Consider the following 19,338-nt stretch of genomic DNA (forward strand, 5'->3'; position numbering starts at 1 on the left):
AACATTGCTTTTAAGGTAATGGGCCCATTCTTGTATTTACAGGTTTTGTGAAAAACAGAAAATAAGATTGCTCCAAAGTTTTGTCCTGTAAGCAATCACTGCTTTATAGAGTTAACAAGTTTTAGAACTTAATTATGTAGAAGACATTGCATATATGATAGTGTAGGCTTTTTTTAACTTTTTTTTTTTGGAATACTGTGCATTGATGCTATAAGATGGAAGGAATAATATATAAATGCAGTTTTGATTTTCTTGAAGTGCTGGATACTTCATGTTAAACTGAACTTTAACCAGATTGGCAGGCCCTTTTCAGTTCAGTTTCATTGACAAATACTGGATTAAAAGATGAAGCAACATGTCTAGTGAACGTTGGCAGTTTGAATTATTTTAACTTGATAATTTAGTTACAAGATAGAAAACATGTATGTAACAGTAGTTTAGAGAAGTGAATTGGAGGATAGCTGGGAGTACACATTATATTGTTCCATTTGACTTCAGTTTTAATTCCTATAATCCTTTAGGTGTGTACTGTTTATAATTTGTACCGCAATTCTGAGAAGAAATTCTCCATTTGAGAGAATTTCAGGGTGTGTAATCAGCTGATGCTAAGATTGTTTTTACAGATAATTCTGAACACAGTTGCCCTTGCTTAATGTCTTAGCACAAGGCAAATTTATGTATTAAAAGGCAATATTTTATAATCAATGTGACTCTTCCATTTAATGTGCAAATGTATAAAAATTAATATATTAAGATAATGTGACAAATGAATTTTGCTCATAACTATCAGATAAATTTAAAATCTGCTAAATATAAGCTAAATTTAGCATGCTATCCATATGGTTACACACAGTCTGTATATTTATTTATCTTGACTAGTGTGATGGAGAGCCAATAGCTGGACTGTCTGTGCCATGTATCAAAAAGTCTGCATTTAATTTCTGTATGTTAGTTAAATGTAATCAGTGTAATTTGTCATATAACTTAGGTGTAAAGTCAATGTCAGCTATGTTATATTTATTCTGCACCAATATGAACAGAATAAGACCACAGGTTAGGCATGTTAAAACACTATGACACCTTAATGAAGCCAGTAACAGTTTAGTGGCCAAAATCTGAAAAGAAGTAACCAGGGAACGTATTTGGATGAGTTTATATGACTTGAGAACAATAGATACTGATAAGGGGGAAAAAGACAAGCAGATTCTCCTGTTTTCTTAGCTGAAGACCAGCACACCTATATTAAAATGTAGAGAATAGTAATTATGATTAAGCATATAGGCTAGTATGATCAGCCTGAATTTCTCTAGATATCTTGGTCTTCATTTTCCACAATGCCCCATCATGCAATCTGATAAGTACACAGATTTTTATACAATAGATTTTTTTCCTCTCATGCTTATGAAAACTCAAGTCATTATAGAGATATTCTGCCTGAGTAAGCTGCTCAGTTGACTAAAGAGCCTCTGATAAACTATTGAAGAAGACCTGACAGTTGCTCAAGTCCCTTTCTCCTGGCTGTGGTGGGTTATGGGAAAGCAAAAACTATGACTGGAGATTTTACAAACACAGTGTCTGCCTTTCTGTAGTCTGCTGATTCGTGGATTAGGCATTAGGATGGTTCCAGTTCATATTTTGGTCACTTCAGGGAATCCTACTTTCTCTAATGAAGTCCGTGACAAATTATAGTGCTGGGCTACACAACTTGTATCACTGGAACCTCTCCAATAGTTGTATATTGAAACCAGAACATAATTTAATAAATTGAGAGATTTCACATAAATGTATTTATTAATATACTTTCAATTCAATTTCATATTTAGTTTTTTACTTGTTGTTGTTGACATTTTGGAATACAGTTCCCAACATACCATGTAAAAGCCAAGTGTGAATCTTGACCTAATGTGATGCTTCAAACTTAGTGCAAGGTTAAAATCCCTGTTCCCCTTGGAGCTGAGAAAGGAAGCATTCCTAGAATCTCTGCAACTGCTAGAACATTTCTTTGTCCCCTTTCTAGTTCTCCCTCTTGAGGGAGGGACTAGCCTTGTGTCTGCAGCATTTATTTGTTTAGAAAATTCATATCTCACTTTTCAGCTGAAGGAGCTTGCCAGTTGGCTTATGAGGTAAATTGCAAACTTATGCAATAGTATCACAATATAAAAGGGCAGTTATTAAAAAAAACCCCAGCAACGATAAACCATTTGTAACTGCTATGTATACAGTTTAAGGGATGGGGGAAACTGATAAGATGATATAAGGCTATTGTGATAATTCACTTGAAAATTAAATGAGGGAGTCAGCTGAGATCTTAAGGACCAGTATTCTAAAATCTTGAAATTGCAACTAAAAAGACCCTGTCTTGTATTTAAGATACATAATACTCTGCAGATAAGGGATGTAGTAAGCAACTATTATCAATTATTATTGGAAAAACTTAGGCAAACTGATTAAATGAAGATGGTTTGCAGACAGATTTATGAAGAACCATTGAGGTATTTAGAGGTAATTATAGCACTTTATGCTAGAAACGAGGCAACTAATGTGTTACGTTAAGTGGATTTAAGTTGATGTAAGCACTTGCACTGTTTGCAAGGCTAGTTTCTGAACATTTAGGATCATCACAACCAAAGTAAGGAAATGTGATTGTGGCCAAAGCAGCTTATGGAGCATATTGGAAATTTAGAAAACAGTGGGGATGATATCTTGGTCCCTTTTCAGCTATTCAGGCCATCAGAATATGAAATTTACCCTACTTATTTCAAAAGGGGGGACCACAATGAATGGAAATTTAAAACATGTTGTAATGCAATATTATTTTTTAAAATGTAGAGATGTATAATTTCTAAAAAGTACTTGAGTTTCTTTAAATTTGTAAATCACTGAACTGTTATCCTTATCTTTTATCCTAAAAAGTGGAACTAAATCCAACTAACAGTGACTGCTGAACCTCAATCTTTGCAAGAATGTTATTCTAAATAGTCAGCAGACCAATTGTTTAAGTATGAAAGCCACATGGAATATTGACAGTATTTGTGTTAAGGGGCCAACCAGTCAGAGGTTTTATTCATTTATTTGCAGGATGTTTGGGAGAAAATATGAATATTGGTTTTATGGATCTTTCTCCCCTTCTCTTCAAAGTAAGTGAATGTAGGAGAACGTTGGATAATCTGAGTGAAAAAAATAAAGTTGATTTATTTTGGTTTTGTAGAAGAGCAAATTGATTTGTGAGTCACAATTGCCTGTATTGAGTGGGAGGAGATGGATAGACTGCATAAGAAGGAAGGAGGACCAGGCAGTCACTTCTCCCCCTCCCCAGTTCAAGCAAAACTCGAAGACTTCCAGTTTCCTGTTCTTTTATAGTTGTATCTAATTAATGATAGGATAGTTTCAATAAAACGTCTGCAATCCAGGAATTGAATGAAATAGTCAATGTGGCTTATATCACCAATATGACTCAATGAAGCAACAGGTTGTGAAGTGTTCCTATTACTGAGTACTTTTCACTGGGAGAAGGTGAAGTTCATGAGGAGACAGAATTACTTGTTACCACATTTTTTTCATCCAGTGACTTATTTGGGAAATTTTCTTGCATTGAGTAAGGACTTAGATTCACACAGCACTCTGAGAAAATGTGATTTGCTTGTTGGTGACTTATTGTGTGAACCCAGTCATAAACCATATCTTATGATTTAGTGAATATAGGCAAATAAGTTTTTTTTAGCTAACCACGACTTTGCATATCATGTGATTACAGTTTGCATAACTAAATTTTTCTTCCAAGGACAGATTAAAGCTAACCTCCTGATGTGCTGTTCTTAACTCTGTCAGCCCCAGCCAGCATGGCCAGTGACAAGAAATTGTAGGTATTATAGGAGAAAACATTTAGATGTCATTAGATTGCCTATTGCTGGATTAGGGATTCTATTAATAAACTGCCTCCTGGCTGTTTACATTGCACAGCTAAATATACAAAGGATTCCATGTCCAACATTATTGTAGCTCTGAACTACATGGTTTTACATTACTGTTCAAATCCCAGTATATTGTATTGTATTTTAAATATCTTGTCCTACCATTCAAACTTGTCACAATCTTGTATTCCTTGTCATCAGAAGACCTTCTATAGAATTTCAACCGCCATATTTGAAATCAAACAGGTAGTGACTAGTTGTTGGAGGAGAAACTTTATTTGCAAGTTCCAATTAATGGAGTATCCTTCCAGAAAACTTCAATCTGATATACGTTTTTAATATTATTCTGATGGTGGGCTAGGCTTCAAGAATTAATGTTCCCAAACCCACCATAGCAAGCATGCTGTTATTTTTCCTGGAAGAAGGGTCAGTGGAGGTCTTGTACATGTTTGTTACTCAGGAGGAAAACCTGGAACAATAATAAATTACCCCATCTTTCCTTTGTGATGAACTTACCAGACCTAGAATCTGCTTGGCATCAGCAAGTTGGTGGCATCCTGAGCTTTCAGATCAATTTTCTGAGTAAGAGGTCATATTCTTTATTTGGTATATTTCACTGAATGAGAAGAGACTTCAAAAATTATTTTGGTCAGTATTTCAATCTTTCTGCTTTGTAGCTTCAGTTATAATGGAAACAGAAGCTATTAAGCACTATGCGCTTTCACTTTAGCTTTAGGATTCTTATAGATGACTTATGGTGGTGCTTTGGTCAGTTCTTAGGGGAAAAAATAAACAATATGTGACATGATTTTTATTGGATATACTTGCTCACTAGAAAAGAAGCAACTCTGATCTACTAGAGAGCTGACATAAGTCAGACACTTTAAAACCTGATGGAAAAAAATCCAGAATAAATCTGAGTCTCCGCCTTCAACAACTAGTCACTACCTATTTGATTTCATATAGGAGTTTGAAGCTATATAGAAAGTCTGATCAGATCTGGTTTATAGATGAATAATGGCAGTGGCAATAGCAGTGAAAATCTTAATTCTCTGCTAAAACTGCATTTGTACAGCAAGTAAAATCTCTCTGAATCCTACAACTCACACTTTGCACATAATCTTTTGGATCATGGCCAACCTTGGCACCATGTTTGCAGGAACTATCCTGGATATTTCCTTGGTCTCCCAGAATTAGGACTTTGTGGATGAACCTTTTAATTTATTAGCTGCCCAATTCCAGTTGACTTTGGAGTTGGATCCAAAGTGGGGGAAGAGGGCTTTGGAACCAGTGTGGGCACCCTTTCTCTCTGTGTTGGCTATATTTTTTTCCAGGATTCACATGATAACCACACAGGCTCAAGAAACTTGTTCAGTGAAGGAGGTGGCAACAGAGTGCAACTATGTGTTTGCCACCCTGTTGCCACCTCCTTACCTCAAGCACTTAATTTTCTGAGCCTACAGGGGGAAACCCCCCCCACTGCTTATTGAAGGAATAGCTGACAGAGTCAAGGATGCCCATACTAGATCCAAAGCACCCTTGCTCTTTTTTTAAAAAAAATCTGAATATTACACAATACTACTAACGATGGCTTGTGGATTTTCAGGAGAAAGTTGTAGCCTATAGTAATTTTCAGAAGCATCAGTACTTTTGTAGTTATTTTAGTTATTGTTATCCCTGCATAGGAATTTTCTGATTAAATACATAGAATGTTTGTCCAATTACTGATGAAAGTTTATTTATTTAATTAGTAGATTTAGAAACTGCCACACTCCAGAATGACTCTGGGCGGCTTATGCTTAAAATAGGAAAACAAAGAACCTAAAGAATGGACAAATTACAGAACAACCAACCACCCAGGGCTCCACAAAAACCTACCCCAAGGCCTGGGAGAACAGTCAGATTTTTAAAGACTTGCAGAACATCATTAAGATAAGAGCTAAATGGATCTCTGGAGGATATCATTCCAGGGGGTAGGTGCCACGACAGTGAAAGCATGCCTCCTGATCCTGATAAATGGCATTGTTTGATCAAACAGACCCAAAGTGCACCAGTTTTCCCTGATCTTACCAGACAGGCAAAGACCACAGGAGATAGGTGGTCCCTCAAATAGCCTGGCTATTTGTTGCTACAAATACTTCATCAATTTTAATATGATTTAAACATGTTATATTTACAGATTTAGTAAGCATTTAAAGCCTAAGTGTTTGGGGTCTAAGTACTTTCTTCTCCTGTATGACTTTGTAACATGTCAGCGAGATCCTACTCCATGTTTAATTCTTGGTAGATAGTAATAGGGCTTTTCTTGCAATAACTCCAATGTCAGTTGTTTTGGTTGTCCACTTTTCTTGCGAAGTATTATTGTTTGACTGAATTTATAAGAGCCATACTTTTTTAAAAAAGTGTTACTGAAGTTACTTGCGTTTAAGGAGTGGGGCATGGAAATATATGTCTTCATTCCTGGGATTAGAAAAGATAGTTGAAAGCTCTGGTGTACTGTATCTATGAAGGGCAATATGGATAATATTAAAGATTAGGAAAAAATTGTTATTAGCCTCAGCTAATTTATGTTATGCAGTTTATGTACTACTTTCCTACAAAGAGTTCAAGGAGGAATATCTGAATATCTCCTCACTGCCTTTTTTCCTTGTGTTAAGGAAAATTAGTCATCCAGTGAACTTCAGGTCTGAGTGAGGAGTTGAACCTCTATCTGCTCAGTTTTACTATCACACTAACCACAAAATGTTATTCGACAAAATGTGTTAAATTCTTAGAATATTCTGTGTCTCTCTGAAGCCAGTGCCAATTCAGTCCTGATCTCTAATTATTCAGTATTTATTAGCTTCAAGGTAATTTTTCTTAAAATTAGGCCTGGAAAAATACATAACTTTTTACAAGGCATCTAAGATATATGTTGCTGCCAATAAATTAAAAATACTTGCTGTTTTTAACTATTCAAATTTTTTATGGGAGGAAAAATCCATTTCTTTTTATACATGTGAAAAACTAATTATTTTTCTTAATGTGTTCAAATTAATTTCAATAAACCTTTTGGGTTTTTTAAACACAAAACAACAAGCAAAGTACAGTGGTACCTCGGGTCACAAGCGCTTCTGTTCATGACCAATTTGGGTCACGAACAGCACCGTTCGCAAAATTTTGCTTCCGTTCGCGAACTCCACATCAGGTGACGAACAGGATCCGCGGCCATTTTCCCTGCTGACACACGTGGTCGTGGCTTCCTGTAGGGAAGGGGACTCTCCCTCCAAACAATAACCGCCTCCCCACCTGCCTTCCTGTCCTCCACGCCTCAAGCAAGGTTAGCGTTCTCTCTCTTCATAGTGTACTGTGCTGTACTTTGTGTCATATTTTTGTGGTTTAAAAAAAAAAATGCATATGGTTCAGAACGGATTAACTGTATTTACATTGAACCTTATGGGAAAATTTGATTCGGGTCGCGACCAAAATCGGTTGGCGACCAAATTCGTAGGGGTCAGAATGGGTTAGCCGTATTTACACTGAACCTTATGGGAAAATTTGATTCAGGTCGCAACACGAATTAAGTTCATGACCCGAGGTACCACTGTATTCTACTTCAGGAGAAACTTTGTGTCCATTGTTCCTATATTTGTAGGCTTAACAAACCAAACAAACAAAAAAACCCTACATTCCTCCATCTTTTTCCTCATAGACTACTGAAATCTGGAGTTTGTCAGATGAACTGTCCAAAGAAACCCAGAACTGATGCTGTAACTTGTCTAATACTCTGATCATGGTAAGAGCACATTTTTTGTTTTTCAATATACTCTTCATTGGCATGTTAACCGTATGAGAAATATCTCAAATCATTAGCTATAGAAAACTCTTCCTAATTAGTCTTCAGGTTATAATGTGGTATAAGACTAGCAAAATTTGTGTAATCTAATATTATTTATTAGTTTTATAGCTCATCTTTCATTCAGTTGCTCAAGCTGGTATACATAGCATTCCCTCATCCTATTTTCCCTCACAACAACCACCCTGTGAAGTAGCTTGAGCTGACAGAGAATAACTGGCTCAAAGTCACTCATTGATTTTTAACTGGGGCTCCCTATTCCTAATCTAATACCTTAATCAGATAGCTTGCAAATCTCTAGATAGTATCAAGACAGTTGAGATATGCATTTTGTTGGTCTTTTTGTTAGCAGAATTGTATTATGTTCAGTGATGGAGAGCATGCTTTTTAGGAATACACTAATGCTGTAAAAAAGAAAAAAAAAGCATGCAAAAGTTCTGTTCTCTGAAGGATTGGAAAGCCTTTCTCAGTAGTAATTGGTTTGATACTCCAGTACTATCAGTGTTGTGATTTGGTGTGACAGTTTTTTGAAAATGGTATCATGCAACTGTTTTTCCTTATTGTTTTAAATTCTAAGGCAGCTTTTTCTAATTTCATACCCACCAGATGTTTTGGGATTGTAACTCTTGGAAACTCCTGCCTGGATGAGAATTCTGAGAATTATTGTCCTCACACATTTTAAGCCTTAAGAATCATAACACTGTATTAATATAGGAAGTTATTTCTACTATAGTAAGCATAATTTTACTGTCTCTGTATACATATACATACATATATATGTATATGTATACTGTGTGTGTATGTGTGTGTGTATATATGTGTATGTGTGTATGTATGTATGTATGTGTGTGTATGTATGTGTATATATATATATATATATAGCGCATACTAAATTTTCTTCAAGTTACACTCTTGGATTTGGGGACGTTTTTCTGTTTGCTTTTTAAATTGTGATTTAGATATCAATACACAACAATACTTCCAGTATTTCTTTATTTTAATACCAAATTAAAGCTATGTCATCTGCATGTAGGAATACTTAAGTTTAGGAATGTATGAAATATTTAAAATTTAAAATATTTCTGGTTTCAAGGAGGTTAGTTTATTGGAAATGGTCTAACACTGTTTTGAATTCAAAACAGATGTTTGGAGTTTGAAAGAAGAATGTTTTTAGCTCAGGACACTTCTGAAATGGTTGGAGTGGCACAGATCATTTCAGATAGAATCAGAATGGAGCATTTCAAACATAGAAGAGAGCTATATGAATTCAAATGTTTCAAATTCAAAATATTTTATGCTCCATCAACTCAAAATACTGTCACACCTTTCAGTAACCCACTCTAAGTATTATCTATGTCAATTTAACTAGTTCTAATGATGAACGTTTAAGAACAACTTTTGAAGTAAAGTTTAGTATACTTCCAGACTCATGAATTAAGGCATTATTCAAATAGCTTTAAAGACTAAAGTGGCTTCAGATCAAGTTAGGATTAGTTCATAGACTAAGAAATCTACTGGTGCCAGATCAGTTGTGGCTGGTTTTTCTGATTTGCATGTAAAGCATATTGCAGCATTTAACTTAGAAGTAAGTAATGTTGGATGCAGCAGTTATTCATGCATCATGTAATGAGCATTACTAGACATTGTTGCACCAGTCCTCAAAGCTAACTTTCCACCCACTAGATTAAGTTTTCCAGTATGCATCTGGATATCGTCAGAATCTCTCTAGGATGCTTGACTGGAAAAGTATATAAAATTTCATGTCATTTGCATATTCCTGACAACACCATCCACATCACTAGATCTCTTCTTTATTTTACAGACTTTGGAGAATATTGTAATTTGGTAATTATTGAACAAGGGCCAGAACACTCCTTAATTCAGGCCAGATAATTGGGATAGAAAAGTACCATGATTGTAGACTTAAAGACAGCTACTTGCCCCCCAGTAAATTAATTAGAAGGGTCTTGAAATGGTCAGTTTTTGCTCCATCCCTATCTTAAACTTATTCTCTCTTTCTAAATAGGACAGGCTTGTAAAATGCATATCCTCAAACACAAAGTCTTATCCAGAGCCATCTGCAAATGCATTTGAGGATTAGATGGCAGTAGCAAAAGTTAATGTTAAAAGTACACATGGCTTAATCTTTGGTTGCAAAAGTACTGCTTGACTAATAAAATTCCATTTTTTCCACTAAATAAATCTATTAAACCTCTTAATGATTTGATAAGGCTTCATAACTAAGTTTCAAGGTTTTGCTAAAAATTTCAAAAGTCAAAGATAGTATTTTCTTTAGCAAATATTATGCTTGTTAATTCTCCCATGAGGTTAATTTCTATGTGGCTTCATCTTTGGTATTGATTTCATCTTTTGTATTGATATATTATTAATTATTAATCACTAGATTAATTCAAAATTTGGCCCATCAACCCTTTACCCTAGAAGCGACCTTGCTGAAAAACGTGTAACCTAAAGTACCCTAAGGAAAATTAGATTAAAAAATAAGTCTGAATATTGCATCCATTTGAATATGGAAATAGATAGGAAGCTGATTGTCAAATAACACTTGTTCAAAGATAGCTTGGGTGAATCTTGTAGGGTCCTCCATTTTCCTTTTCCAATTGCTGTAAATTGCATAAGTGACATAAAAAATAAAACTGATGCATAATGTTGCACCTGTACATCCTTCTGTCTGAAAGTTGGGCCCTTTCCAGTTGGAGATTTTGTTCTGTCTTATTTTTTGTTAACAGCTATCCTGCTCCAGTGCATTCAACTCCCACAAATAACAACAAAAAATATGCTAGTGATTCCAAATGTGAGCTGGGAATTGGTAATATTGGCATATCGATAGGGTTCCAATTATAGCTTCCCGCATAATTGTTGCATAAATCAGCTTCCTAATGTGAACTCCTTGTTTATCTTTGGTATTAATTTACCTATAGTATGTGAAGCTGTTGAATGCATCTCCAGCATTTTCATGTTGTGGTGAGACAGGTGACTGGATATTCCAGCAGTGGGAACAACTGAAATTACAACAGAAAACTCTTCATGCACTGCTTGGAAACTTTTGGAATAATTCAGTGCTCAGAATCATGGTTCATTTGTTATCCAGTATTTATATCTTTTCATATCTTAATTGTTTTGATTTTTTTATCTTCAAAGAGATGTTGAATGTTCAGCAATTCATCTTTATTGACTATGAATGATTGAATTTCTCTATTTCTGACTTTATTATTTTTATTCTATACTCAGGGTTTGGGGCAATATCTTATATTTTTACTTAGTTTATTTAGCTTTTTATATTATTGGTTTTAGGAGTGTTCAAGTATAATAATGAATCCAACTTTTTTTTTCTGAAGGTGACTTATTTAATTGTAACTAAAATAGAACTAAATAAGTAAAATTTAGAAATCATAGCATCATAGAGTTGGAAGGGTCTATTTAGGCCATCCAGTCCAACCCTGCTCGATATGAGATTCCAAATCATCCTAGACAATTTCCACTTGAAGATATTCAGGTATTCCGTTAAGGGCAGTCCATTATCTTTCTGGATAGATTTGTCCCACTAAGGTTTTTTTTAAAAATATTCAATCAGATTTTTTCTTTGTGTACATTTAAATCCATTATTCCATTCCTTGTAGTCTAGAATGATATAGAAAAGGCCTGACTTGCTTCTGTGTGACATCTTTTCAGGAATTATCATCATCATCATCATCATCATTATTATTTTGGTAGTATATACATTTATTTGCAACCATGGATTTTAGCAAAATTCATATAAAATTACAACAATCTATATCAGTTCAATACATCCCCTCTAATATTAACATCACTATCTGTCAACATTTGCTTTTGTATCTTCCTTGTGGCCATTGCAAACAATGCAACTTGTTTTGTTACATGTTCATCTACAACAGTTTGTGAAAGCTTGTCTTAGGGAATGGGATGTAAGAGATGTAAATAATATGACATTCCTTGTCCATTTTTAAAAGATCAATACCACTTGGCCAACTTAAGCTTACATACCTGCTCTTTATCTTGTCTAAAATCTTAAAAAAATAAGTAGTCCCTCAATAGTGTATGATAATTTATGTTGTTCAACAATTACTGATCTAGTGATAACTGAGAGTTTTAGACACAAATTCACCCATCTGTTATTGTTAAATTGTTCATGAAGGCATTGTTTTGCGAAATAAATGTTGGGCATAAGAACTAGTCTCCTATAATGTAAAATTATTGTTTTCTTTACCATTATATTAATTGGCCACTTCTAATCTCAACATAGTTGCTGATATACATCGGGGTAAGACTAAGACTGATGTCACAAATTTATTCTGGACCACTTCTAATTCTTCTAGATTATGAAACCCCAAATTGGGGGCCCATATATCAACTGTGAGATTGTTTTCTCCTGAAAGATCTTGAGTGCAGGCTGTACTAACCGGCCTCCTTTTGAATAGAAGAAGGAGCAAATGACTCTCATTGATCTCATGGCTATTGTTCTTGCTGATGCTATATATGTTTTCCATTATAATGTTTCAATAAATTGGATACCCAAATACTTAAATGACCTCACTTGTTCTATCTCCTTACCATCCAGTGTCCATCTATGTATCTTTGGTCTTTTAGCAAATACTACTACCTTGGTTTTGGAATAATTTATCTGTAAATGTTCTTTCCTAAAATAAGTGCCAAATTCTGTCAGAATTCTTCTCATTTCAGTTAATGTTGATATGAGTACCATGTTGTCCACATACAATAATATAGGGACCTTTCTACTTCCAATTGAAGGAGCATAGAAGGATTATTAAGCTCTTCTACAATGTTGTTTATATAAAAATTAATTATATAATTTTAATTAAAAATTAATTAAATTAGGTATTTGAAGAGTGCCATCAGATCCCTCCTCAGCCTTCCCTTCTCAAGGCTAAATATTTCCATTTTCTTCTTCACCAGACTTAGTGTCTAGACCATTGGTTCTCAATGGGGGCGGTACCGCGCCCCGGGGGGCGGTGGGAGGATGCTGAGGGGCGGTGAACTTGTTTTGGGCGGTAGGGGGGCGGTGGGCATGTTTTGGCATTCGAACTTAATTTTAAAACTCCCCCCAAAATTTATTAAATCAATTATCCGGTTTACACCATTTGTACCAGCAATAAAATGAACTTACGCGACGGCTGCCCTCACGCACTTCTAAGAATGGTGAGACGAATTTGTATTCTAGGTAGGATGACCTTGAAGAACTAGACACTACGATTCTTCTCCGATCCCAACCAGCACAGCGCATGCGTCAGCTATTTTCCCGCGCGATTAATTGCAGCGTGTGTGTCAGCTGTCTTCCCGCACGATTAATCGCAGTGCATGCGTTGAGCGTCCTTTCAATATGAATGTTTGATTTGACCCGTGTTTCTTGAGTTGCTTTTCGTTCGCTTCATTTTTTTTGCATTAGTCATTTTAATTTTAATAAAAGGAATGCAATTACCTTCCAGGGCAAAAGTATCGAGTTAAATAGAACAAATTTGGTGTGTAAGTCTACTGAAAAAAAATACTTAAAATTTTTGCCTTTTATAATTCAGTAACTCCCCCCGCCCATACCCTAAATTACAGGATTTTCACAAAGGGTGGCGTTGAAAAATTTTCCGCTCCTTAGGGGTGCGGCAGCTTCAAAAAGGTTGAGAATCACTGGTCTAGACCTTGTTATCCTTCTTTGAACTTGCTCCAGTTTTTCTGAATTATTATTAAAAATGTGTTCAGAACTGGACACAATAGTTGAAAGGATGGTTTGACCAATGTGGAGTAAAGCAGAGTACAGTAGAATTAGTTCCTAGGATTTGAAAACTATAATTTTGTTATTGCAGGTCAAAATGGCATTTGCCATTTTTGACAGTCACATCCTGTTGCTGGCTCCTATTCAGTTTGTGATCAATTACAATTCATACTGTATGCTTATATTTGTCTCTACTAAATTTCAGTCTGTTATATTCAGCCCATTTTGCTAACCTATCAAGATTGATTTGAATTTAACTTTAGTCTTTTACAATATTAGCTAGCCTTTTTTACTTTGTGTCACATGCAGATTTGATAAACATTTTCTCCAATTGTTCATCCAAAACTTTAATAATATTGAAGGCTAGAGGGTCTAGGATTGAACCTTGTGGCAACTCCTTTGATTACCACTCTCAAGTTTAAAAAGTAACCATTTATCAACATCCTTTGAATAAGGATTTCAGAGTCATTATATGCATCCACATTTGTCATCTCATATACCCAGCTATTAACAAGCTTGCCAATCAGTATGTTTTGAAATGCTTTGATGAATTCAAGATATATTACTTCTTCAATTTTTCCACAATTTACTAAATAAGTTATCAGGTAAAAAATAAGGTAAGATTACTTTAGCAAGATTTATTCTTGACAGGTCTATGTTGTCTTCTGATAATTACTGTAAAGCTTGATTTGATATGATACCTCCATTTACTGAAGTATAGTTGCAACAGATACAGTGGGGCAAAAAAGTATTTAGTCAGCCACCAATTGTGCAAGTTCTCCCACTTAAAAAGATGAGAGAGGCCTGTAATTTTCATCTTAGGTATACCTCAACTATGAGAGACAAAATGGGGGGGGGGGGGGAAATCCAGAAAATCACATTGTCTGATTTTTAAAGAATTTATTTGCAAATCATGGTGGAAAATAAGTATTTGGTCACCTACAAACAAGCAAGATGTCTGGCTCTCACAGACCTGTAACTACTTCTTTAAGAGGCTCTTCTGTCCTCCACTCATTACCTGTAGTAATGGCACCTGTTTGACCTTGTTATCAGTATAAAAGACACCTGTCCACAACCTCAAACAGTCACACTCCAAACTCCACTATGGCCAAGACCAAAGAGCTGTTGAAGGACACCAGAAACAAAATTGTAGACCTGCATCAGGCTGGGAAGACTGAATCTGCAATAGGCAAGCAGCTTGGTGTGAAGAAATCAACTGTGGGAGCAATAATTAGAAAATGGAAGACATACAAGACCACTGATAATCTCCCTTGATCTGGGGCTCCACGCAAGATCTCACCCTGTGGGGTCAAAATGATCACAAGAACGGTGAGCAAAAATCCCAGAACCACACGGGGGGACCTAGTGAATGACCTGCAGAGAGCTGGGACCAAAGTAACAAAGGCTACCATCAGTAACACACTATGCTGCCAGGGACTCAAATCCTGCAGTGCCAGACGTGTCCCCCTGCTTAAGCCAGTACATGTCTGGGCCCGTCTGAAGTTTGCTAGAGAGCATTTGGATGATCCAGAAGAGGATTGGGAGAATGTCATATGGTCAGATGAAACCAAAGTAGAACGTTTTGGTCTAAACTCAACTCGTCGTGTTTGGAGGAGAGAGAATGCTGAGTTGCATCCAAAGAACACCATACCTACTGTGAAGCATGGGGGTGGAAACATCATGCTTTGAGGCTGTTTTTCTGCAAAGGGACCAGGACGACTGATCCGCGTAAAGGAAAGAATGAATGGGGCCATGTATCGTGAGATTTTGAGTGAACGCCTCCTTCCATCAGCAAGGGCATTGAAGATGAAACGTGGGTGGGTCTTTCAGCATGACAATGATCCCAAGCACACTGCCCGGGCAACGAAGGAGTGGCTTTGTAAGAAGCATTTCAAGGTCCTGGAGTGGCCTAGCCAGTCTCCAGATCTCAACCCCATGGAAAACCTTTGGAGGGAGTTGAAAGTCCGTGTCGCCCAGCGACAGCCCCAAAACATCACTGCTCTAGAGGAGATCTGCATGGAGGAATGGGCCAAAATACCAGCAACAAAACCTTGTGAAGACTTACAGAAAACGTTTGACCTGTCATTGCCAACAAAGGATATATAACAAAGTAATGAGATGAACTTTTGATATTGACCAAATACTTATTTTCCACCATGATTTGCAAATAAATTCTTTAAAAATCGGACAATGTGATTTTCTGGATTTTCCCCCCCATTTTGTCTCTCATAGTTGAGGTATACCTATGATGAAAATTACAGGCCTCTCTCATCTTTTTAAGTGGGAGAACTTGCACAATTGGTGGCTGACTAAATACTTTTTTGCCCCACTGTAAAATGTGAATTGGAAAATTCCCCCTGAATAACAGAATAAATTTAACAGTGTTTCCATAAGTTTATGTTGTACTAATGGTAGTACACAAAAGACACAGTTTACAAAATTATGTCAGTTTACATCATAGTAATTCTGTCATTATGCATATGAAGTAAGGTAACACAAATGATGTAAATGTAGATTTAATACATTTATGAGTAACGGATGTCCCCTCCCACTCAATGGTTTGTTAAGTCAAAGTTTTACTGTAGTGCATTGTTTCAGTGTGCTTGAAGATTGATTTCATTCTGATCTCTAGAATTTTTCCAGTTATTGGTGTCAGGCTGACTAAATTTGTCTTTCCTAGCCCCTCCTGTCCCCCTTTTTTAAATACTGGGACAGCATTTATTATCCTCAAGTAATCTGTATTTCACTCCAGGAAGTTGGTATTCTGAAACTTTTCTTTTTATTTTGAACATAACTAAATAAATATTTTTTACTCATAATATCCATTGCTAGTGAGCTTTAGCCTTTCTGGTCTTATTGCTACAGTTTTAGGCTACATCTTTGTACTGATCTTACTCTGGAGTTGGTTTGGAGTCACATGGTGCCAAAATTAATTCAAATAAATATTGTAACTTTGGTGACTTCAGATTCAAAGGGAGACTGTTGCTTCAGAATGTATAGCAATTTCATATAGCACCTGTTGGCAACTCCTTAATGTAGCTCCGTATTTTCCCAAGATCACACAGCAGGTTTAAGAAGTTGCTGACAGGTGCTATATACATACCCACATACATGCTGAAGCACTTTTTAATCTGAAACACTGCATAGCTCTATTTGTCCCCATTTCTATTTCTTATGTGTTTTTTGTTTTCAGATCTTCACTAAACATTTTGTGCAGCTTCATTGGCTTTTTTTGCTGTTTTACATGTTGACTTCATTGAATTGCTTGCAGTTGTGCTTTTAGTATCTGTCTTTCTAAAATCTCCTACCCATCTTCAGTTTCATTTTCCATTATCTTCTTCATGGAATTTTATTTACCACCACTCTATTAAAGTTTGCATTATTGAAGTCCAAGGTGCATTCAACTATACTTTACTTTTTTAAAATCAGGAATTCCAGCATTATGTGATTACTTTTTAAAAAGTTCCTGACACTTACTCTTTTGGGAAGACTCATGTTTGGTAGAGATAATCTCCCAACAATGTCTGGGTAATTAAAATCTCCTGTTGCCTCTATTTCATAGCTCTTTGGAAGACCTGCAGTTTCAATATGGCACTTTTTCATCATGCAGAATCTCTCACTTTGAAATAATTTGAGTGGGTTCTCACATTGCGTTAATACATTTTTAATAAAACACAATTGCTAAGCAATAAACTCTAGATTATAAACCATACTGCTTGGCTTCACAGTACAAACAGATAAAACCACTGTGGCTTAGTGTTCTTTGTTGATACAATTACTCAGTAGTCCTTGAGTTATGACCATTCATTCAGTGACTGTTCAAAGTTACGACAGCGCTAAATGAATGCTACTTATGACCAGTCCCTGAAGTTACAGCTGTTGGAGCGTCCCCCTGATCACATAATCAAAATTCAGGCATTTGACAGTCCGCCTGCACTTAGGACTGCAGGGGCACTTTAACTCCCCCTACCGACCTATTTTCCCTGCCATCTGTGCCCTTTTGGCCCCCTGCACTCTGCAGCCCCTGCTGCCTTGCATCCCTCTGCTCCAGCTGATCTTCACTGTCGTCTTGCTCCTGCTGCTGACCAAGCATGCCCGGCCTGGACCTTCGCAAGGCAGCTGCTGGCTGTACGAGGCTTCCCAAGGTTGCATGCTGTGGTTTCCTCCCAAGACTCGGGGAAGAAGGTCTCATGTGGCCAGCAGCTGCCTTGCAAAGGACCATGCTGAGTATGCCTCAGCAGCAGCAGATGCAAGAAGATAGTAAAGGTCACCTGGGGTGGCACAGTGCAGGATGGCAGGGACCTTGGAGTGCAGGGCAGTGAGGGCAGCTGCAGCTGGGGCCAGGCTGGGCCAGCTGGGGCTTCGCAGAGTGGCTATGGTTTTGCACCACTGGGCTGGGCTGGGCTGGGGTGCTGTGGCTTCATGCTGCATGGTGGCTCAGGGACGTCTTGCAGGCCCAGCGTCACAGTGCTCCAAGAAGCCCCTGAGCCACAGTGTGGCAAGCAGCCCCAGAACCTCACAGTTCTGGGGCTGCTCGTTGCTTTGCAAGGCAGGGTGCCGGGCACCCAAAAGGGTAGAGATGGGTGGGGGAATAGGCAGTTGGGGAGAGTTGAAGGGGAGGCAGTCTCTTACCTTGGAAGAAGCGAGGCTTGGGGCTGGATGGGACTAAGCTGGGAATGGCTTGGATTGGAGTGGGTCCTTGGCTAATGCCTGGTGGAATTCAGTTAACAAAGCTTTACAACCTCATTGCTTAGCGATGGAAATTCCAGTCCCAATTACCTTGTAACTCGAGGACTACCTATACTGTCATGTAGGACTGTATCTTTTTAAAAATTCTTTTAAAATAAATAACTTTCAAGTCTGAAATACAAGGGTGCAAGCTATTTATTATTCATACTTAGTTCTTTTTGGAGTTGTGGTCTACACTGTTTTTTTTTTTTTATTCCTAGTGTTTTTTCCACAAGTGCAGGGTCTGCTTTTTTTTCCTTCCCAGATCAACTAAATGTTGATCCTTTGGCTCTGACAAGAGTTGTGGTCTATACTGATGACCAGCTTAAAATATCAGTGCAATTTAGCTTGCTTTTTTGTGTTTCTCATACCAAAACAATTTTGACATATTCTCTTCTTGCCAGGAATGTTAATATGTTTTATTAATGGAATGGCTCTCGTGGATAGATCCAGTCTATAGATTTTGAAAAGCCACCATGACAACATCTTACAAGCCTCAGTGCCTATTATGTAAACAGCTTAAGTCCAGCAATTGATGATCCTCTCGGATTTCTATCGATAAGATGATCCCACTTTGTAAGCATTTGCATGGATGCAAATAGAGCAGAGTATTTGGGGATATATTGGTGAGTCTGTAAGCCCTGGTATTCTCAGTGTCCTTCTTTGTGTGGCCAACTGTCAGATTTTTACATATTTAGTGTAACAATTGAAAAAGGTTCTTTAAGCATGTTCGGCTTATAGAGCTCCAACAGAACCATAGTTGGGAATTCTACCTTATAAAAAATGTGTGATTGCACAAAAGCAGTAAATGCATTAAGCTGAATGCTGTTACAGAACTCCTTTCAGATCGTCACATGGAAAGGATCTCAGATGTTGCCACAGTATTGAGGGATGGAGGTTGTGTGATAAAATTAGTCTTATAACAAGTGGAGAAGCAAGTAAAAGTACCGTTAGTGCTGAGAAACTTTTCGTGGATACATGCTCATCCAGAGATTCCAATAGTTTATTTCAGAGAGTTGAACATTTGGTCATTCATTGCCAATTACAATGGGAAGTACTCAGTCCTAACTCAGTAGATAGAAAAGAGAATGAAGATCTTC

At 36.9% G+C, this 19,338-nt stretch overlaps 1 protein-coding gene across 8 annotated transcripts in view; it reads left to right on the forward strand.

Moving 5' to 3' along the window:
* The window catches only part of LOC148215113 (uncharacterized), a 107,672-nt gene that overhangs the window by 80,765 nt on the left and 7,569 nt on the right, over positions 1-19,338 (forward strand). For 6 of the 8 annotated variants that reach the window (XM_088144555.1, XM_088144556.1, XM_088144558.1 and 3 more), the window contains one exon: positions 7,603-7,686. The exons of the other annotated variants lie outside the window; for them this stretch is intronic. The gene's annotated coding sequence lies outside the window, so the exon portion shown is untranslated. The remainder of the gene's footprint in view (positions 1-7,602; positions 7,687-19,338) is intronic. 8 annotated transcript variants of the gene reach the window in all.

This window comes from Python bivittatus, unplaced genomic scaffold, assembly GCF_059951505.1.
Source record: "Python bivittatus isolate LINGU-HERP-01145 unplaced genomic scaffold, Pbiv_v1 ctg000350_np1212, whole genome shotgun sequence".
Taxonomy (NCBI): domain Eukaryota; kingdom Metazoa; phylum Chordata; class Lepidosauria; order Squamata; family Pythonidae; genus Python; species Python bivittatus.